At 41.5% G+C, this 23,122-nt stretch overlaps 1 protein-coding gene across 2 annotated transcripts in view; it reads right to left on the reverse strand.

Moving 5' to 3' along the window:
- The window catches only part of vill (villin-like), a 163,017-nt gene that overhangs the window by 93,105 nt on the left and 46,790 nt on the right, over nucleotides 1-23,122 (reverse strand). The window contains exon 1 of one of the 2 annotated variants that reach the window (XM_043690858.2): nucleotides 13,538-13,680. The exons of the other annotated variant lie outside the window; for it this stretch is intronic. The gene's annotated coding sequence lies outside the window, so the exon portion shown is untranslated. Of the gene's footprint in view, nucleotides 1-13,537; nucleotides 13,681-23,122 lie in introns of those variants that run through there. 2 annotated transcript variants of the gene reach the window in all.

The raw sequence follows: 23,122 nt of genomic DNA on the forward strand, positions 1-23,122 counted from the left end.
CACTTCAATACACCATCCTGTTCTCTGGCCAAACCTGTCTCAGGCTCGCTGCAGTGCTCAGTGCCAGCTGGAAGAACAGCACCTCATTTTCCACTTGTGGACCCTGCAGCCTTCTGGACTCGATATCAAGTTGAACAACTTTAGGGTCTGAGCTCTACCACATCCTTACCCCTAGCCCCACACATCAGGCCTTGTTATTACAGTCTCCTATATATCAACCCATTGTTAGCCCACCAACAGTCCCCATTAATAGATATTCAGCATCCTAGTCAGATCGTTATCCATTGCTTTGTTTGTTCAAATATTCTTCTCTTTCTTTGGACTCTATCCCCACCCATCATTTACTCTTTATCCCCTTTTCCCACCCTATCATTTGCATATAAATCGACATTTTCCTAGCTACCACCAGTTCTGACGAAGCGTCAGTTGACCCAAAATGTCAAATCTAATTTCTCTCCACAGATGCTGTCAGAGCTGCTTAGCTTTTCCAGCAATTTCTGTGTGTGTTTGTCGCCTATCTATTCATTTATGTTATATTTTGTTTTTTGTTTTGATTCAATGTTCAAGTGATTAAACTTTCCCAAATATCCTTGCATTTCCCAATGCCCAGCAACCAGAAAACAGAGCTTTCTAATCGGTGGTCTAATTAAATTTAAAACTCAAATAAAACATCCACATTTAACAATACAGCACAATTAACAATTTATGCCAACAACAACCTACATCAATAAAGCACTCTTAACAATAACCTATATTTATGTAAAACCTTTAATACAGTAAAACATTTGAAGGAACTTCACAGGACTGTAACCAACAAGATTTGACACTGAGTGACACAAGTAGAAATTATGACAGGTGACCAAAAGTTTTATGGGTTTTGTGGTGAAGTGGTATTATCTCTACCTCTGGGCCAAGAGGCCTGGGTTCAAGTCCCACCTAATCCAAAAGTGTTTCATAACATTTCTGAATGGATTGGTTAGAAAAGAAGCAAATTTTTTTTGAGGTTTGCATTGCCCTTAATAGGCTTTGCTTGAAAATATTCAATTTGCCACATGGGTGTTTTTCTGGTGGTGGAAAAAAGTTAAACTCTATTCACAGCTGTCCCTTCATTTTCTGTCTCAAAAAAAATATAAACAGATGCTTTGGGGAAAACAATATAAAGATCTAGGGAATCCTGTGGCAGTGCTAGTGTCCCTTCCTCTGAGCCTCATGTCCCACCTGCTCTGGAGATGATAAAAAAAACACAGATTTCGAAAAAGAGAAAAATAGGCTACAATAATAAAAAAGAAATCCAGATATTTGCCTGTGGAAGCAAGGACAGATAAATCACATCCTGATACTCAACTCTGGTCTATACATGACTGAAAGTGCTCATGTGGTAAAGTGGTAGTGTCACTAAATCTGGACCAGGAGGCCCATGTATATGTAATAACATCTCTGAACAGGCTGAATAGAAAAAGTATCCTTGTCTATACATGAGTATTCTCGTGGTGCAGTGGTAGTACATTTGAGCCAAGAGGCCTGGGTTCAAGGTCCACTTGCCCCAGTGATGTGTAACAGCATCTTTGAGCAGGCTGATTCGGAAAGTATCTAGTCTATACATGAGGGATCTTGTGGCACAGTGGTAGTGTCCCTACTTCACAGCCAGGAGTCCTATCTATTGCAGAGGTATGTAATAACATCTCTGAACAGGTTGATTAGAAAATATCTTACTGTATACATGACCTGGGTGAGTTGTAGTTTGGAATTGGATGTCTAGCTGACATTCCCCTCCTCGTGTGAACATTTTTTTTAAAAACTGTAGATTTCTGAACACTCTTAAGTGCTCACCAGACATTATAATTCCCTTCACATCAAATGCAGTACTTTTAAAAAGTAGTCACCATTGTAAAGTAGGAATTAAAGCAGCCAATGTGCACCTAATAAGCTCCTACATACAAACAGCAATGTATAATGATCAAACTTTAAAGATAGCAGTTAAGGGATATGTCTGGAGAGGTTACCAAGGAAAACTTCCTTGCTTTTTCCCAAAATAATGTTGCGGAATCATTTACATCCACTCGCACAGGGAGGTAGCACCTCAGTCTCTCTCAAAAAGTAATATATTCTCTTGTTGCTTCACTCATTGTCTGCCTGGACTTTTTGTGTTTAAGTCCAAGAGGTGGGCTTGTGACTCAGTTGAGTCTGCTACCTACTGAGCTACAACACTACTAAAGTCAATTGGAAAGATGGGAACTCACACAGACATATTCACCCACATTCACACATCCACACACACAAACAGAACTTTCTCATCTTATACAGATGATGAGGTAAATCCTCTTGAGAATTCCCACAAATATTTTCCATGAATTAGCTTCATTGAGAGGGAGGTCATAGAAGGGAAGCTGTGGATGCAACAAAAAAGGAGAGATGTTCACAAGGACTTAACGTTTTGGTAAAATCTTAGCGTCCATTATGAACAATGTAATAGTAGAGCATTTAGAATTATATAATGTGATCAAACAGTGTCAGCATGGCTTTGAGAAAGGGAATTAAGGACCATCACCAACATCTACTGATGCAGCGCTGAAAGCATAGTGTCTGGATGCAAAATGGTCTGGAAGACAACTGTTCTGCCTAGGGCCGTAAGAAACTCCAGGAGGTGGTGTGTACAGCCCCGACCATCACGAAAGTTAACCTTCTATCCATAGACTCCATTTACGTGGATCGCTGCCACAGAAAGGCTGCCAAAGATCCCTCATACCCCTGTAATGATCGCCTACAATCTTTTCCATCAGGCAGAAGATACAGAAGCCTTAATATGCGAACCAGCAGTTTCAGGAACAGCTTCTTCCCAGCCATGATTAGACTAATGAATGAACTCTCTAGCCTCAAATAATGCTTATCTTACTAACATTGATCTTGCCTAGCGCAACCCCTGTTCAATGGATGCCTCTGTCTAAGTCTTTTTGATCTGTACATCTTTGCTTACTATGATCTGTCTATACTGCTTGTAAACTACCTGTCCATATCCCTCTGCAGACCTTTTGTGTAATCCTCACTACTTGCTTCTCCATCTATTTTTGTGTCAACCTCAAATTTGGCATTCATTTTCCTCATCAAAATCATTTACCTGTATTAGCTGTAAATAATTTCAGCGTGGCTTAGTCCGACTGAGGGGTCTATTTCTCTGCTCTAGCACTGATCCCTTTGGTAATCCACTAGTTACAGGTTGCAATACTGAAAATGTCTTCCTTATTCCAACTCTGTCTTCTATTAGTTAGTTAATCCTCTATTCATGCTAATGTATTACCTCAAACACCATAGGCTCTTACTAAGTAACCTAAATGATATTGTGGAGAATCAATTTTTTGTCTTATTCATTCATGGGATGAGGACAATTAAGACTTAACCACATTGCTCTAGGTCCGGAGTGACAAGTAAGCCAGACCTGGTAAGGATGGCAGTATCCTTCTCTAAAGGACATTACTGAACCAGTTGGGTTTTTCCAACAATTAGCAATGGATTAATACTCATCATTTACACTCTTAATTCCAGATTTTGTTTATTAATTGAATTTAAATGCCACCTAGCAGGATTCAAACCTGGATCCCGAGAACATTACCTGAATCCTTGGATTAACAATCCACTTGCCCATTGCCTCTCCAGATGCCTTCTAAAAATCCTAAGTATACCCAGGGATTCCCTTTTATCTACACTGCTTTTACCTGCAATAATTCTAGTAAATTTGTCAGGCATGATTTTGATTGATTGGTACACATGACAATAAATCAATGGTGAGGATTACACAAAAGGTCTGCAGAGGGATATGGACAGGTTAAGCGAATTGGAAAACACCTTACAGATGAAATATAATGTGGGAAACTGAAATGTTATGCACTCTGGCAGAAAGAATAGAAGAGCTGAATATTATTTGAAAAGAGAAAAAATGCAGAAAGCTAGAACAGAGAGAACTGGGAATCCTCATGCATGTATCGTGAAAAGTTAACATCCAAGTTCACTGGGTAAGAGGGAATGTAAATGGAATGTTGGCCTTTATTTAAAAGGAAAAGAAATATGTAAGTAGGGAGGTTTTGGTTAAATTAATGAGACATTACAATAAAGGATATTCTACTATATTAGTCAGACCATGGCTGGAAATATGGTGAACAGTTTGAATCCCTTATCTAAGGAAATATATACTGTGTTTGGAGGCAATCCAGAGGTTCACCAGACTGATATTGAATGTGGAGGGATTGTCTGATGAGGAGACATTGAGCATGCACTTTCTAAAATTTAGAAAACAAAAGGTGACCTGACTGAAACATATAAAATTCTTAGGGGAACTTGATAGGATTGGTGTGAAGAGGTTGTTTACTCTTGTCAGAGAGTCTGGGACCAGAGGGCAAAATCTCAGAATAAAGAGTTGCACATTTAAGAGAGAGATGAGGAGATTGCTTTTTTCTCTCAGAGAGTAGTGACTCTGTGGAATTCCTTGCCACAAACAGCTGTTGAGGATGAGCTGTTCAGTATATTCAAGGCTGAGACAGACAGATTTTTAATCAGTGAATCAAGGATTATAGGGAAAATGCAGGAGAGTGGAGTTGAGAATTGTCAGAGCAGCCATGATGTCATTAAAGGATAGATTAGACTCGAAAAACTGAATGGCCTATTTTGCTCCTCTGCCTTACGGGACCATCTGAAATGTGGATCGTGGATTATGGTATCAGCCCAAAAATGTATGAATTAGGAGCAGGAGAAGGCCATTCAACACCTCAAGCCTGCTCTGCCACTCAGTAAGATCACTATTGATCTGACTGCCCAACTTCTCCACTTGTATGCGTACCTCCAATGCCTTTTGTTAATCAAAAATCTGATTCTAAATTAGGTCACAGTTGGAATATTGCGCGCAATTCTGGTCTTCCTATCAGAAAGATGTTGTGAAACTTGAAAGGGTTCAGAAAAGATTTACAAGGATGTTGCCAGGGTTGAAGGATTTGAGCTATAGGGAGAGGCTGAACAGGCTGAGGCTGTTTTCCCTGCAGCGTCAGAGGCTGAGGGGTGACCTTATAGAAGTTTACAAAATTATGAGGGGCATGGATAGGATAAATAGGCAAAGTCTTTTCCCTGGGGTCAGGGAGTCTATAATTAGAGGGTATAGGTTTAGGGTGAGAGGGGAAAGATATAAAAGATATCTATGGGGCAACCTTTTCACACAGAGGGTGGTACGTGTATGGAATGAGCTGCCAGAGAAAGTGGTGGAGGCTGGTACAATTGCAACATTTAAGAGGCATTTGGATGGGTATATGAATAGGAAGGGTTTGGAGGGATATGGGCTGGGTGCTGGCAGATGGGACTTGATTGGGTTGGGATATCTGGTCGGCATGGACAGGTTGAACTGAAGGGTCTGTTTCCATGCTGTACATCTCTATGACTCTATAAATATTCAATGACTGTCTCCGCCACTCTCCAGGGAGAAGTTCCACAGATAGAGGGCCCACAGAGAAAACATTTGTCTGTTTCTCATCTTAAATGGGAGCAAAGAATAAATAACAGTACAGCAAACGAACAGGCCAATTCGCTCTCCAAAACTGTGCTGATATATGATGCATCTCTAAACTAAAAATCTCTATATGGTCCATATCCCTCTATTCCCTACCTATTCATACATCTGTCAAGACACCTCTTAAACACAGTTATTGTACCCACTTTCAACCACTTATTGTGGCAGTGCATTCCAGGTGCTTGCCATCCTCTGTGATAAAAAACCTGCCTTTCACATCTCCTTTAAAGTTAGCCCCTTTCACCTTAAGCCTATGTCCTCTAGTTAATGACATTTCTACCCTGGGAAAAAGACTCCAACTATCCATACCTTTCATAATTTTGTACACATCGATCAGGTCACCCTTATCCTTTGATGATCAAGTGAAAATAAACCAAATTTGTCAAATCTTGTTTCATGGCTAATACCCTCCAAACCAGGTAACATGCTGGTAAACCATTTCTGTACCCTCTCCAAATCCTCCAGTGGTAGTGTGGCAAACAAAACTGGACACAATATTCCAAATGTGCCCTAACTAAAGTACTATACAGCTGCAACAAGACTTGCCAATCTTTATAGTCTATGTCCTGCCAATGAAGGCAAGCGTGCCATATGTCTTCTTGAGCACCTTATCCACTTGTGTTGTCACTTTCAGGGAACTGGGGACTGTAAGCCCAGATCCCTCTGTATGTTGAAGCTATTAGGGTTCTGCCATTTACTGTATACTTCCCACTTACAATAGATCTTCCAAAATGCATCACCTCGTATTTGTCCAGACTAAACTCCATCTGCAATTTCTCCACCCAACTCTTCAGCCTATCTATAATTTGCTGTATCCTCTGGCAATCATCATCCTCAATATCCGCATCTCCCCCAATCTTTTTATCATCTGCAAAATTACGAATAAGGCCAACCACATTCTCCTCCAAATCATGCATGTGTACAATGTTACAAAGAACATGGGTCTCAACACTGACCTCTGTGGAAGGCCACTGATGACAAATCTCTTGTCTGAAAAACACCCACTGCTACTCTCTGTTTTCTAAGACTAAGCAAATTCTGCGGTCCGTCTTACCAGTTCAACATGGATCCCATGTGATTTCAGCTTTTGTATCAGCCTGCCATGGGGGACTTTGTCAAAGGTCTTGGTAAAGTCCATTTTGGCAACACCCTGCCCTCAATCATCTTTGGTTTTTTTTATTATTCAATTGTGGGACTTGAGTGTCTCTGCCTGGCCAGTATTGATAGCCCATCCCTATTTGCTCTTGAGAAGGTGATGGTGAGTTGCCTTCTTGAATTGCTGCAGTCCACTTGCTGTGGGTTGACCCACAATGCTGGCAGGAAGGGAATTCCAGGAATTTGACCCAACAAATATGAAGGAACGGCGGTATATTTCCAAGTCAGGGTGGTGAGTGGCTTGGAGGGGAACTTGCAGGTGGTGGTGTTCCCAAGTACCTGCTGCCCTTGCCCTTCTAGGTAGAAGTGGTCGTGGGTTTGGAAGGTGCTGTCTCAGGATCTTTGAATTTCTGTAGTGCATTTTGTAGGTAGTACATGATGCTGCTACAGAGTACCGGTGCTGGAGGGATTGAATGTTTGTAGATGCAGTGCCAATCAAGTAGGTTGCTTTGTCCTGGATGGTGTCAAGTCTCTTGAGTTTCGATGGAGCTGCACCCATCCAGTCAAGTGGGCAGTATTTCATCACACTCCTGACTTATGCCTTGTAGATTGTGGAAGGACTTTGGGTGTCAGGAGGTGAGTTACTTGATAAAGATTTTGTATAAGGCCCCAGCAATTTCCTCGCCTGCCTCCCTCAGCATTCTGAAATAGATCCCCTCAGATGCTGGGGACTTATCTAACCTTAAAGCTTTTCAAAGCACACATCTTTTTCATATTGACATAACCTAGAATATCAACATACCCCTCCCGAGATTCAGCATCCACCATGTCCCTGTCCTTTGTGAATACTATTGCAAATTATTTGTTAAGGATCTCACTCACTTCTTCCAGCTCCATGCACAAATTCCCTTCTTTGTCCTTGAGTGCACCAACCCTTTCCATTGCTACCCTTTTGTTTCATATACATGTGTAAAATGCCTTAGGACTTTCCTTAATCCTGTTTGTCAAAGACATTTCATGGCTCCTTTTAGCTCTCCAAATTCCTTATTTGAGTTGAGTTCTTTCCTGTTATCTTTGTATTCTTTGAGGGCTCTATCGGTCTTCAGTTTCCTAAACCTTACAGGTGATTCCCTTACTTTTCAACTAGTCCGACCTAGTTCTAGATTCCTCCATGACAGGAATCACCTTCTCAGCATCCACCCCGTCAAGTCCCCTCAGGATCTGATGTCTCAATAAAGATTGAAAGTTAGGATATATATCACTGATCCTTCAGTGTTGGTGAGTCAAAATTCTGGAATTCCTGCCCTAATGGCACTGCCAGTTGACATGGACTGTAGTGGTTCAAGGCGGGCAGCTAATCATACCTTATCAAGTGCAGCTAGAGACAGGCAATAAATGCTGACCCAGCCATGACGCTCATAGTGTCTTCAAGATCTCAAGCACAGAAAAGGCCTTTAGCCCACTGTATTCATACCAGTGAAATATAACCACCACACATCCAAATAGCTCTTAAATATTATGGTTTAAGCGTCTACCACCTTTCAGGCATTGAGTTCCAGATTCCCATAACCCTCTAGGCTAAAAGGATTTTCCTCACATGTCCTCTAAACATTCTGTCCATTACCTTAAATCTATGACTGTCATTGTTCCCTCCAGAGGGAAAAATCTCTTCCTGTCTACCTTATCTATTCCCCTTATAGTTTTTAACATCTCAATCGTGCCCCTTCTCAATCTCCTCTAATCCAAGGAAAATCCACATGTGTCCAGTCTGTCTTCATAACTGAATCTCCCAAGTCCAGGCAACATCCTGGTAACTCTCCTTTACTGCCTCTCCAGTGCTATAACATCCTTCCCCCTATAATGTAGATTACAATGCAATCCTTGAGCTGTAGCCTAATCAATGTTTCATGCAGTTCCAGCATTAAATCCCTGCTCTTAAACTCTATGTCTTAGCTGATAAAAACAAGTATACCAAATGGTACAGTGATAGTGTTCCTACCTCTGGGCCAGTAAGAATCCATAGAATCCTACTGACCTGATAGAAATTTATAGAATAATGAGAGGTATAGATAAACTTAATGGTAGTTGTCTTTTCCCTAGGATGGGGGATTTCAAGACTGGGGACATATTTTTAAGGTGACAGTGTTTTAAAAAAAGACATGACAGGAAATGTTTTTACACAGATGATGGCTTACGTGCGGAATGAGCTTCCTGAGGAAGTATTGGATGCAGGTACAATTACAAATTGAAAAGACATTTGGATAGGTACACAAATAGGAAAGATTTGGAAGAATATTGGCCAGGAGCAGGTAGGAGGGACTAGTTTAGTTTGGGATTATGTTTGGCATGGACTGGTTGTACCAAAAGATGTTTCCATGCTGTATGACTCTATATATTCTCCTGCCTTGTTTGTCCACATCCCACAAGTAAATTAAAAGTCTCATTGTACTAAATTCAAATGTTTACAGGCCCAACCTTCCTTCTTAAGACAAATCTCCTTCATCCCAGAAACGTTTAGTGAGCCTCCTTTGCAAATCTTAGTTCCCATTTCACTTCACCTCACAAAGTTACCCCAGGCTGTGTGTGTGACTGGAGCCGTGTAATACCACAGGGATTAGTGCTGGATCCTTTACTGTTTGTGATATTCATAAATGTAGATAAGAGAGATGACAAGTTAGTTTGTGGTTGATGCAAAGATTGGCGGGTTGTTTATACTGAGGAGGAAGGTGTTAGGTCACAGGAGGATATAAATGAATTGGTCAGATGGGCAGATTGGTGGAGATAGAATTTAACCCTGATAACTATTGGATGATGCATTTTGACAGAAGGAACAAGATGAGAAGTACTCAATGAATGGCAAGATACTAGGAAGCCCAGAGGAATAGAGAAGGCAGCATACAGGACACTTGTCTTTATCGGTCAAAAGCATAGATTATAACAACAGGGAGGCTATATTGGAGCTGTACAGAACTTTGGTAAGGCCTCAGTCAGAGTACTGTGCAGGTCTGGTCATCACACTAGAGAAAAGATATGATTGTACTGGAGGGAGTGCAAAGGAGATTCACCAGGATAGTTCCTGGGATGGAGCATTTCAGCAATGAAGAGTCTGAATAAGCTCCAGATATCTTCTTTGGAGCAGGAAGGTTTAACAGAGACTGATTCAGATGTATCAATTTATGAGATGTCTGGACAGGGTGAATAGAAAACAATTGTTCCCCTTAGTTGAAGGGTCAACAACAGAGGGTCATAATTTTTAAGTGAAAGGCAGGAGGTTTAGAGAGTCGTTTTGAGGAAACCTTTTTTATCTAGAGGGTGGTGGGGGTTTGGAGTGCACCATCTGGGAGGGTAGTTGAGGCAGAAAATCGCATAACCTTTTAAAATATACTTGGATGAGTACTAGAAATGTCACGACATTCAAGGCTAAGGGCCTAGTTCAGGAAAGTAGTATATTTTTAGTAGTACAGACTGATGAACAGAATGGCTACCTCTGTATTTTGATTGTATGATTCTATGATTACCACAGCAGCTACTGCAGGCCCATTTGGGTGTCTGCATGTTGAATCTCAGGCCAGCTGCACTCTAAACAACATTGATCCCCTGAAGGCCTCATAACAGTAATCCCAGGAATGCTGTCAATACATTATAATAGCCTCGCCCATTACACAGCAGCCAAACTGGTGGTTTATATGCTGGGGCTTGCTCAGTGCACCTGAACAACTCACTATAGAATGCCTTGCAGCACAGAAGGAAGCTATTCAGGTTGTGACTGCCCTGTTCTCTCCCTATTGGCCTGCAAATATCCTTATTTAAATATATTCATTAATTCTCTTTTACTAAAGTTTTACTGAATTTCCCTCCATAGTCCATTCAGTGATACATTCTAAATCATTATAACACAATGAATTGAGTATCTTATTAAAATGAATTAACAATTTTATTGTTATAAACATAAAACATAAACCTATTTGTGGGAAGTTGCTGTGCATGCACTTACATACTGATAAGGTGAAATGAACTGAGAGGTGGTTTCTGCGACCAGAATCACTGCAGCATGAACATCCAACATCCTTTTCCTCTCTCCTACTCCAAGTTTACTAATTACCTTAATTCTGGATCCTGATGAAGGGCTTATGCCCGAAACATTGATTCTCCTGCTCCTCGGATGCTACCTGACCTGCTGTGCTTCTCCAGCACCACATTCTCTACACCTAATTCTGAATCCCTCTGATTATCAACTCTGCTGCCATAGAAATAGTTTCTCCTTACTTGCTCTATTAAAACTGCTCATGATTTTGATCCTGATTATTAAATTCCCCATAAACCTTATCTGGTCTAAGAGAAACAATCCTTGTTCTTCAGTCCCTCGTGTACCTGAACTTCTTTATACCTGGAACCATTTTGGTAAATATCAGCAGACTGTTTCTATACATTTTGAAGTTTAGAAGAACAAGAAAGAGGTGATTTTTTATAACAAATGTCTCCAGTCTTTAAAGGGAAATCTCTTATTTCTAAGCTGTGTGCCCTAGTTTTACACTCAGAATCCATCATTTCAAGTCACTTCAGGATCTTACATGTTTTAGGAAGAACACCTCTCATTCGACTAAATTCCACTGCATACAGGCGCAAACTGTTCACCAATCTTCACAAGGTAAGCACTTCATGCCAGGAATTAATTGAGTGAATGTTCTCTGAACTGCTTCTAATGCAATTCTAATTACATCCTTTTTCTTAAAAAAGAGATATTTTTGATGTTGTCTTACAGCTACAGTAAAAATTGCCCATTTTTCCATTTCCCTTGCTATACCTGCGAATTAAATTTACATGATTCAGCTAAAGAACACAGCACTATGGCCCGTACAAATGTTGGAATGTTTACTTAACTCTTAATAATTCCAATCAAACCTGGATTTTATTTGCACTTGCATGGGGTGGGACAGAGGTGTGCTCTTGCAGATAGTTGATGCTTTCCAGATCAATGGCAAGTGGTCCACCAGCAAGAAGGCAGCCCAGGTGATGGTGTCACTCTCATGCCATCATTTGCTACCTGGGCACATCCTTTCCCAGCCTCCCCCCACAAACCCTTCACCACCATACCCCTATAGAGTAACCTTTCACCCCAATATAACCATTCCTGCCAACATCCCTGCCTTTACATGTAGGGCATGCCCCAATGTCTGGATAATATCTCCAGTGTGGTACTGAGGGATTGCTACATTGTTGAAGGTGCATTGTCAATCTAGAAGGACAAGGGCATCACATACATGGGAATACCACAACCTGCAGGTTCCTCTCCAAGCCACTCACATTCTGACATAGAAATAAATCACCATTCCTTCACTGTCGCTGGGTCAAAATCCTGAAATTCCCTCCCTAATGGCATTGTGGGTCCACCTACTGCAGTGGTTTAAGAAGAGAGTTCACCACCATCATTTGAAGGATAATTACATACTGGCAATAAATGCTGGCCAGTCAGTGACACCCACTTTGCACTAGTGAATAAAACTAATGGCCCTTCTGCCTTTTGTGGTGAATGTAAAAGACCCCAAAACTCAAATTTCAAAATAGGGCAAGGGGCACATGGGGCTTTTCCTGCTGCCCTTGTCTATATTCATCCCTCAACCAACATCAGAGAAACAGATTATGTAGTCATTATCACATTTTGTGGTGGGAGCTTGCAGCATGTAAATTGGAAGCCATGTTCCCCATGTTATTACAGTGACCACACTTCAAAAGTACTTAATTGACTATAAAGCACACCTGGATATTCTGAGGTTGTGAAAGGTGCTATAGAAATGCAAGGTTTTCTTATACCTCCCCACCCCAAGCGATGGTGCATGCCTTCGGGACTGAAGTACAAATTCAGGAACACATCGGAGGAAAAACATAAGGAGCAAGGCCACCTGCATCTAGTTTACATTCTGTTCTAAACTCTCCCATTCCCTGTTACTGCGCTGCCAGAGACTCCCTGGAAGATCAGTAGAACTTGCGAATGACACATATTGATCTGATTTGTCTTGTATATTTAAAAAGGTCCAGGATGCTCATTTGCTGTGCTGTGTTCTTTAGCTGAATCACGTAAATTTAATTTGCAGGTACAGCAAGGGAAATGGAAAAATGCGCAATTTTAACTGTTGCTGTAAGACAACACCGAAAATGCCTTTTTTTAAAAAAAATCAATTCGTCTTTTTGAGGGAAAATGAGGGACCTAGATACCCCGCCCTCTTAACAGGAATAGCTGCATCAAAAGGACGCTATTCAGTCCCTCGAAAGTTTACCCTCCCTCATAGTTAATCGGATCTACAGCACCACTGCAACTTCAAACTCCTGCCTTCAACCTCACCCAAAACTGATCAGTCTCTAAGCTCCAAGTGACTCCCCCTCCCCGTACTGGGGGAAGAGGGTTACCCCTTCCCTCGCCATATTTCCGTGTTTTTTTTAAAAAATGTGCCAGCCAGATTTTGACGAAGTTTTAAAGGATTAATGACGTGGAACTCTCGGTGGGTTGGTTTCCTGCCTTCTTTGCTCTTCACCTTCACACTGCCTCATCGCCGAGACCTTCCTCTCTCCCCCCCCCTCTCTCACCTCACCTCACCTCACCCCCAACCAGGGGTATCATTTGCCTCTCGCCCGCCTGGAATTAAACTGAAAAGAGGTTCCAGTTTCCTCTGCGCCCCACCCCTCCACCTTCCAGCTGCCACAGACTCGCCTTCTCCCTGCGCCCCATGTCGCTCCCTCGTCTCCAGACCCTCGCGCCCACCGCCGCCCGACCCTCGCCGAATGCGCGCGCGCACGTACGCGCGAGCGAGCGAGCGACAGGGAATCCAGAATGTTCTATCAACCCCCCGCTTCCCGAAAGGAGAAGGTAACCGTCGTGCAAACTTCGAAGTACGTCCCTACCTCGAGGTGGGGTGATTTTCCAACGGACCACGGTGAGGTGACCTTTTTTTTTCCAGAAGTTTCTGTGGGAGTGACGCGTTCTACCTGCCCTGGTACTGTTCACCTGAGCAGCTCTCTGACTGACTGACTGTGCTTCACTCCCACCCCCCCCCACACACACAGACAGAAACACTCCAGTCTGTGACCACGCCTGCAGAACCTGCTCCCTCAGTCATCAAACTGGGAGGCAGCATCCAGCCAGAGGGAAGAAAAACTCCAAACAAAACCCTCTGATGACTCAGGAATTCAAACATTTTTATTTACTCCACCTCTGCCCACTTCCTCGTCTAGTAGAGAGCACCATTCGGGGGTCAGGTCCCTTCAACAAGAAAATGCTGGGGGTAGAAGCAGGCCTTTCCGCACCTTGATAATATCCTGACTGGGAATCGGTTTAGCTCAGTTGGCTGGATTGTGCTTTTCCAGCACCACTTTGATCTAAACTCTGGATTGTTAGTTTGCAGGGCAGTGAGATGTCAACAGTGTGGGTTCAATTCCCTCCACTGGTTTGAGGTTACCATGAAGGACTCTCCTTCTCAACCTCTCCCCTCGTCTGGTGGCCCTCAGGTTAAATTGCTTCTCTCCAACAAGGTCTGCTAAGGTTGGTGACACAACAATAACAAATTCCCGATTTACCTACCAGTAGGCCATTCGGATACAGCCTGCTTCACCATTCATTAAGATTATGGCTGATTCAATTGTAGCCTTAAATCTGCATTTCTATCTAATCCACAAAAATCTTTCATGCCCATACTTAACAAGAATCAATTTATTCTCTGCCTTAAAAACATTCAAGGACTCTGCTTCCAAAATATTTTGAGGAAGAGCGTTCCATTGATTCACCAGCCTCAGAGGTAAAACAAATTGTTAAAACTTGGTGATCCCTGATCTTTAAACAGTGGCTCCTAGTTCTAGATTCTGCCATAAGAGGAAACTTCTCTCCAATTCTACCTTGTTCAGACCCCTCAGGATCTTCTATGTTTCAATCAAGTGACCTCTTACTCTTCTCAACTTTGCATAGTTTGTCTAACATTTCATCATAATACAACCTATTCTGCCAACTCCCAACCCCCCCATTCCAATGGTAGTCCCCAGTAATTCAACTCTGAACTGCCTTTAATGTATTTACATCATTCCTTAAAGTAGGGTGACCAATTAGCAGAGGCAGTAATGCAGAGACTCGAACAAAAAACTCTGCCAACTATTCGACCCAAACTTTGGGTCTGTTACATTGACGACATCTTTGTCATTACTAAACGAAACAAATTAGAGGAAACCTTCAAGACCATTAAGATCCTTATTGGTGTAAAATTCACTAAAGAGGAGGAAAACATCAACAACAACAAATTGCCATTCCTAGATGTCACAGTAAAGCAAACAGCCAGTGGGGAACTTCAAACCAACGTCCACAGGAAAACAACACGTACGGACCACATACTGAACTACAGAAGCAACTATCCCAAAACCCACAAACGAAGCTGCATTAGAACATTATTTCAGCAAGTCACCACACACTGCAGCACACAGGAATTACGAAGAGCAGAGGAAAATCACCTATACAGCATATTCAAAAAGAATGGGTACCTAATGAACATAATCTGCCAATTTCTCAGCAACAAACCCAAAAAACAGACAAAACGTGTCCAGAAACCCTAGCCACTATCCCCTACATCAAAGTCATTTCGGAACTGACTACCAGACTACTCAGACCTCTTGATATCATAGTAGCCCACAAACCCACCAACACACTAAAACAGCAGCTAATGAACTTGAAAGACCCCATAGAGACAGCAAGCAAAACTAATGTCATTTACAAAATACCTTGCAAGATCTGCAACAATCATTACATTGGACAAACAGGCAGAAAACTAGCCACCAGGATACAAGAACATCAACTAGTCACAAAGAGACACTCTCATTAGTATCCTTAAATACAGATGAGGAGGGACACCACTTTGACTGGGACAACACATCAGTCCTAGGACAAGCCAAACAGAGACACACAGGACTTGTTAGAAGCAAGGCATTCCAACTGTAACTCTTCCAACTATAAATGGGGTCCAACCATATTGACGTGGACCCCATTTATCACCCTCTGAGAAAAGGAACAGGAACTGACATCATCAACCAAAGGAAACCTAAACACATAAGTAGAAAGTGGGTCACTAACACCAGTGCTTCACTGGAGGCTCACTGATGATGTTACCTAGTATGGTGATGAAACGTCTGAAACTGAATCTTGCAGCCTAGTGAGGAAACTTGCATCCAGAACCTCAACCTGAGCTACAAGTCTTCTCAAAACTCACTAGGGTGACCAATATTGTACATAGTTCTTCAGTTATGTTCATCAGTGCTCTATATAGCTGAAGCACAACCTCTCTACTTTTGCTTTCAGTTCCCCTTGCACTAAATAATAACATTCTATTTACTTTCCTAATTACTTGCTGTATCTGTATACTAACTTTTGTGATTCATGCACAAGGACATCCAAATCCCTCTGTATCTCAGAACTTTGTAATCCCTCATAATTTTGACAATGATTTTTTATTCTTTTTGCCAGAATGGACAATTTTGCATTTTTTTCCACATTTTATTTTATATGCTATATCTTTGCTCATTCACTTAACCTGTTTATATCTCTTAGGCTCTTTTTGCCACCTGTGCAACTTAATTTCCTACCTACCTTTCTGAATAAAGCAAATTTGGCAACTGTATGTTCTATTCCTTTACCCAAGTCATTTATACAAATTGTAAGCTGTGGTCCCAGCCCCCTTCAGTGATCTGATTGAGGTCTCAACTCCACTTTCCTGTCTGCACACCACCCCTAACCTTACGTAACCTATGACATCCTTATCAATCAACCTCCACATAGTCCTTCGCAGATGATTATGGAAATTCTCTCCTTAAGAACATTAACTCTGATTTCTCCAGCATCTGCAGTCCCCATTGTCTTCTAGTTTCTGATAACCTATTCCAAGTGTCTCCTTCCTTAGTTTGCTGACCATTTTCATATACTGTGTCTGTGAGTAGCACTTTGAGACTTCCACACTATGTTCAAACACATACAAGTTGTTGCTTCCACCTTCTGTGTCTCACCAAATTGGCCACACTTCCTGCTTTATCCTGGGCAGTGAAGTTGGCTAGAATATGAGGAGGGGGAAGGGTTTATCAATACCATGGGCATTGCTTTCAAATAAACCTGACAGATCTGTTGACAGAAAAATGATTAGGAGGGGGGAGCTTGGGTTGATACCCTGACTCAAAGGACAGTAAAACAAAGACAAAGAATGAAAGGAGGAAACAGAAAAACCTAAATGGTTTCCAGCAGAGCAACAAAGTTCATGGTTTCCTGCCACTCTCTTTCTCAGATTACATGTCAATTAAAGAAAGAAAGATCTTGCATTATATTAGGGTGTCTTTCGGGATCCCAGGATTTCTCTCTTAAGAACTTAACAGAATTTTCCCTGTACTGTCACTACGTTCCCAGACAATCTGCTTCAGTCATATTGATACGAGGGATAAATATTGGCAGGAATCCCAGGACAAGCTCCTGCTTGTCAAAATACTGCCATGGGATCTTTCATGTTCAACTGAGAGGATAAATGGAAGTTCAGTTCAATATCTCAACTGAAAGTCAACACCCCCAATAATGTAGCATCCCTTTAGTACCACCCTGGATGTAATCTCAATTGCTTGGATAGATACTGACCCCACAAATGTTTTCTCTGCTTCCCATCACTGTCTCTTGCTCTCTCTTCACACTATTACATGGTGACCCATTCAACAATACATGAAGAGGTCTAATTTGCAGGCCTCCAACATTCATTCTCAGGATGTGAGGCCACAGTCTAAACCAGAATGCAATACTGACCATTTCTTCTTGTGCAGCTGGTAAAAGTTTGACGCAATTCGAGTGGTTTCTATACCATTACAGGGGATAGTTAAGATTCTAAATCTATTGGTACAGAGTTATAGTCACATATAGATCACTGTCATGCAGACATTCTTATCTGGGAGAAAGTGAGGACTGCAGATGTTGGAGATCAGAGTCGAAATATGTGGTGCTGGAAAAGCACAGCCAGTCAGGTAGCATCTGAAGAGCAGGAGTCAACATTTCGAGCATAAGCTCTTCAGGAACCTAGAACTAAAGAGCTGAACTCCAGGGATGACTATAGAATGACTGCCCTTAATGTCAAGGCAGTATTTGATTGAGTATACCATTAAAGCACCCCAGTAAGACTAAAATCAGTAGGATTCAGAATGAATACTGTCCAGTGGTTGGAGTGATATCTAGTTCAAAGGAAGATGATTGCAGATGCAGAAGTCAACTATCTCAGCTCCAGGACATCACTGCATGAGTTCCACAGTGAAGATAAATTTCTAATTAACCTGTTCAGAGATGTTATCACATACCTCTGGAGCATGTGACTCAGAAATAGAGATATTGCCATTGCACCACAAGAACCCTCAAGTTCCCCAGAGTAGTGTCCTAGGCCCAAGCATCTTCAGCTGCTCCATCAATAAACTTCCTTCCTTCATGTGATGCTGCCCATTTAAAAAGGTTATTTTGTCCTTGGGTTTTTTTCAAGAGGTGCCCATAGGTCTAATAATGGCAGGGGAGTGGCCAGTTCTCCCAATTTAGTTTTCTTTCTAGTTTGGTTTAGCTTTACCAGGCAGTCAGAAGCTGCTTGCAGTGCAGCAAGGTTCCAACTTTCAGCAGATGGTTCCTGACTGCCTTTCTCTCTGAAATGTCTTTGGAAGCTATTTCCTCCTGCCTGTAAGAACCTGTGTTGGAATTTACTTTTCCGAAGGGCTATGTTCATGGGATGTTGAAGGAATTGGAACAGCTCATTAGTTAAGTTGCTGTATCAAGTTGGTTGGGTCTTCAAATAATTAAGTTGCTTTAAGTTATGTTTTCGTTTGTTTGTGTTTCAGCTGTTGTGTTCAAATACATTCTGTTCGCTTAAAGCCAAATGGTTTGACCAGCTGCATCACTCCTGGGATATCTACTTCACATCTGCCTTTAAAAAAAGAAAAAGTTAGGGTCTGGGCTATCTTAATATATTTTGCGGGGTCCTGCTTGGTTCGTAACAGTCATAAAGACAGAAGTAGGGATGTTTGCTGATTATTTCACAATGTTCAGTTCTATTTGCAACTCTTCAGATATTGAAGCATTTTGTTACCAACACAATCTACTAATAGACAGAGTTATAACAATAGTATTTCCAACAAGATGCTGATGACAGACCAAAAGGTGTTCTGCCTTCAACACCATTGAGTAATTATGGCATATGAATGTTATTGCTGAGGCAATGTCAGGTGCATAGGGCATATATTTCATTGACAATAAACTACAGGTCTCTTTTGCTATTCGCACAGATAAGAGTACCAACTGTGGCAAACTGTGTTTACAAAACTCAGAATATAATGTCTAACATTAGATGTGATTCAACAATTGGACACCACCCAATGACCAATCCCAAATGTGCTAATAATGGCACTAGAAACAATTTAAGGGAATCAGATGAACTCACAATATAACTCACCTGTTTGCTAGAAGAAACATATACTCATATGGAAGGCCCATTCTTCTGCAGACAAAAGGAACACATCAGGAAATGTACCTTTTGTGGTAGTAGTGGGGGTGGATAATAGTTGCATCATGCAACAGCTTGATCATTAAGAATCAAAATGCAAACCCATCAAAACTTTTTATCTTCTGATATATAAATTTTCTACCCTTTGAAATTTTCAGAAGTAGTAAGGTTGTGCTACCAAGCAACTATCTGTCATTTATATAAATGATTTGGATGAGAATATAGGAAACCCAGTTAGTAAAATTGCAGATAAGTACAAAATTGGTTGTATGAAAGTTATCTAAGATTACAAAGGGATCTTGATAAATTGAGCTAATGGTCAAGAAGTGGCAGTGGATTTTAATTTAGGTAATTGCGAGATGTTGCATTTTGGTAAGACGAATAATGGTAGGACTTACACAGTTAATGGTCTTGAGGAGGGTTATTGAACACAGAGAATTGAGGGTTCAAGTACATAGTCACGCGAAAGTGGAGTCACAGGGTAAACAGAGTGTTAAAGAAGGTTAAAGTTGGATGTCATGTTGTGGTTGTATAGGATGTTGGTAAGGCCACTTTTGGTGTACTGTGTACAGTTTTGATCATCCTGCAATACGAATTATATTATTAAATTGGAGAGTGTATAGAAAAGGTTTACAAGGATGCTAGCAGGACTGGAGGATTTGAGTTATAAGGAGAGGCTGGGACTTTTTTCACTGGAGTGTAGGAGGTTGAGGGGGTGACCTTTTTTGAGGTTTATCAATGGGGAATAGATAAGGTGAATAGCAAAGGTCTTTTCCCTAGGGTAGGAGAGTTCAAAACTAGAGAGCATAATTTTATGGTGGGAGGAGAAAGATTTAGAAGGAACCTGAGGGGCAACATTTTCACACAGAGGGTGGTTCATATGTGGAATAAACTGCCAGAGCAAGTGATAGATGCATGTATGGTGACAACATCTAAAAGCCATTTGAACAGGTACATGAATAGGATAAGTTTAGAGGGAAATGAGCCAAATACAGGCAAATGGGTATAGTTTGGGAAACCTGTTTGGCATGGACAAGTTGGATCAAAGGGTCTGTTTCCATGCTGTATGACTCTATAGAATTTTGTCTTGAGATACTTGGATGCCATACTTAAGGGACTGAATGGGCTCCTCCTCCTGTTGCAAATGCATCTACAGGAATTAAAGATTACAGTAACATTCTACTAGTAAAACTGGTGGAGTCTGATTCTGTAAATATTTTTGTGAGTTTGGCAGATTCTTGGAGGGTGGATAATATACAGAAGCAGATATGGAAATGTGTTGCTGGAAAAGCGCAGCAGGTCAGGCAGCATCTAGGGAACAGGAGAATCGACGTTTCGGGCATTAGCCCTTCTTCAGGAAAGGCTAATGCCCGAAACGTCGATTCTCCTGTTCCCTAGATGCTGCCTGACCTGCTGCGCTTTTCCAGCAACACATTTCCATCTCTGATCTCCAGCATCTGCAGACCTCACTTTCTCCTCAATATACAGAAGCAAGCAATTAGGGCTTGTACAACTACACTTTCAAAGAGCAAGCAAAATCAAGATGGGCTAAATGGCCTTCTGCAATTTATGTGACTGCTGAGCACCGCAATAAACAAGTTATGGGAGCCTTTTTAAAAATTATTTTGTGTGCATTGTAATCAGCTTTGCAAACACTAGAGTCTGCAGAAATTAAGGAAATTTATTAGATAGTCAAGCATTATCCAATTGAATAATGAAGAAGGATGGTCACTTGAAAGTGAGGCAATGAGAATTTGGCACACCGGGCAACCACTGGTGGGAGAATGGACATGGAGCCTTTGGCGATGCGGAGTCATGTGACAAAATCTCCAGGAGTTATGCCTAACAGTTTTATCAACTCGACTCTGATCCTATCCAGTGAGCCCTGTTAAACTGTGGTCATCACTCATCGATTGTTTCTTCCATAAGACATAGGAGCTGAACTAAGGCCATTCGGCCCATCAGGTCCACTCCTCCATTTAATCATGGCTCATGGGCATTTCAACTCCACTTACCCGCACTCTCCCCGTAGCCCTTAATTCCTTGCGAGATCAAGAATTTATCAATCCCTGTCTTGAAGACATTTAACATCCTGGTCTCCACTGCGCTCCGTGGCAATGAATTCCATAGGCCCACCACTCTCTAGCGAAAGAAATGTCTTCACATTTGCATTCTAAATTGACCCTCTCTAATTTTAAGGCTGTGCCCACGGGTCCTAATGGAAACAATTTCCCAGTGTTCACCCTTTCTAAGCCATGCATTATGTTGTAAGTTTCTATTAGATCTCCCCTCAACCTTCTAAACTTTAAATGAATACAATCTCAGGATCCTCAGCCGTTCTTCGTATGTTAGGCTTATCATTCCAGGGATCATCCATGTGAATCTCCGTTGGACACGCTGCAGTGCCAGTATGTCCTTCCTGAGGTGTGGGGCCCAAAATTGGACACAGTATTCTAAATGGGGCCTAACTAGACCTTTATAAAGTCTCAGAAGCACATCACTGCTTTTATATTCTGACCCTCTTGAGATAAATGACAATATTACATTAGCTTTCTTAATCATGGACTCAACCTGCAAGTTAACCTTTAACAATCCTGGACTAGCACTCCCAGATCCCTTTGTACTTTGACTTTATGAATTTTCTCACTGTTTAGAAAATAGTCCATGCCTGCATTCTTTTTTCCAAAGTGCAAACCTCTCATTTGCTCACGATGAATTTCATCAGCCATTTCCTAGACTACACTCCTAAACTGTCTTAACCTTTCTGCAGCCTCCCCATCTCCTCAATACTGCCCTGTCTGTCCACCTAACTTCATATCTTTGATAAATTTTGCCAGAATGCCCTCAGTCCCTTCATCCAGATCATTAATATAGAAAGTGAACAGCTGCAACCCCAACACTGAACCCTGTGGGACACCAGTTGTCACTGATACAAGTGAAGGCTCTAGCGCAGTTTAGGTCTATTGACCTGGTAAGATGAGGTATGACATATTGTTAAAAATGTTTTCAGTCACGGGATGTGGTTGTCATTGGAAGTTGTCCCTCCCTAATTGCCCGTAAACTACTTGGCTGTTTCAGACAGCGAACCACATTGTTGAGGATCTAGAATTGGGTGTAGTTCAGGCCAATTAAGATGATAAATTTCATTCTCTGAAGTGCTGATAGTGTCTACTGTGCCATTGCATAGTGAAGATTTTCAAGCAATGATATGTAGGGGAGAGAGATGGACAAATAAATATCATCCTGAGAAATCTTTAACTAAGACCTACTCATTGGAACGTAGTAAATTGGAGCAAGAGTAGACTGTTGAGACCTTGGCTGCCTGTTCTGCCATTCTACTACATCATGACTAATCTTCTACCTTCACACCATTTTTCCACTTCTTCCCCATGTATCTTTATATCTCTTAATATCTAATATCTGGAAATTTATTAATTTCTATCTTAAACTCACTCAATGATTGATCATTCATAACCATCTGAGCCAGAGAATTCTAAATGGAAATAAAAACAGAAATTGCTGGAAAATCTCAGCAGGTCTGGTAGCATCTATGGAGAAGAATCAGAGTTAATATTTTGTGTCCAGTGACCCTTCTCCAGAACTCTTCTTCAGGTCATTAGACTTTCCCTAGGGTGGGGAATCCAGAACTAGAGGGCATAGGTTCAGGGTAGAGGGGAAAGATGTAAAAGGGACCTAAAGAGCAACTTTTTCATGCAGAAGGTGGTGCATGTATGGAATGAGCTGCCAGAGGAAGTGGTGGAGGCTTGAACAATTGCAACATTTAAAAGTCATTTGGATGGGTATATGAAGAGGAAGGGTTTGGAGGGATATGGGCGAAGTGCTGGTAAGTGGGACTAGATTAGGTGAGGGTAGCTGGTTGGCATGGACGGGTTGGACCAAAGAATCTGTTTCCGTGCTGTACATCTCGATAACCCTTTGACCCGAAACATTA

Source organism: Chiloscyllium plagiosum, unplaced genomic scaffold (genome assembly GCF_037043375.1).
Source record: "Chiloscyllium plagiosum isolate Xiang-an unplaced genomic scaffold, Cpla_swu_hap1 HiC_scaffold_5, whole genome shotgun sequence".
Classification (NCBI taxonomy): Eukaryota; Metazoa; Chordata; class Chondrichthyes; order Orectolobiformes; family Hemiscylliidae; genus Chiloscyllium; species Chiloscyllium plagiosum.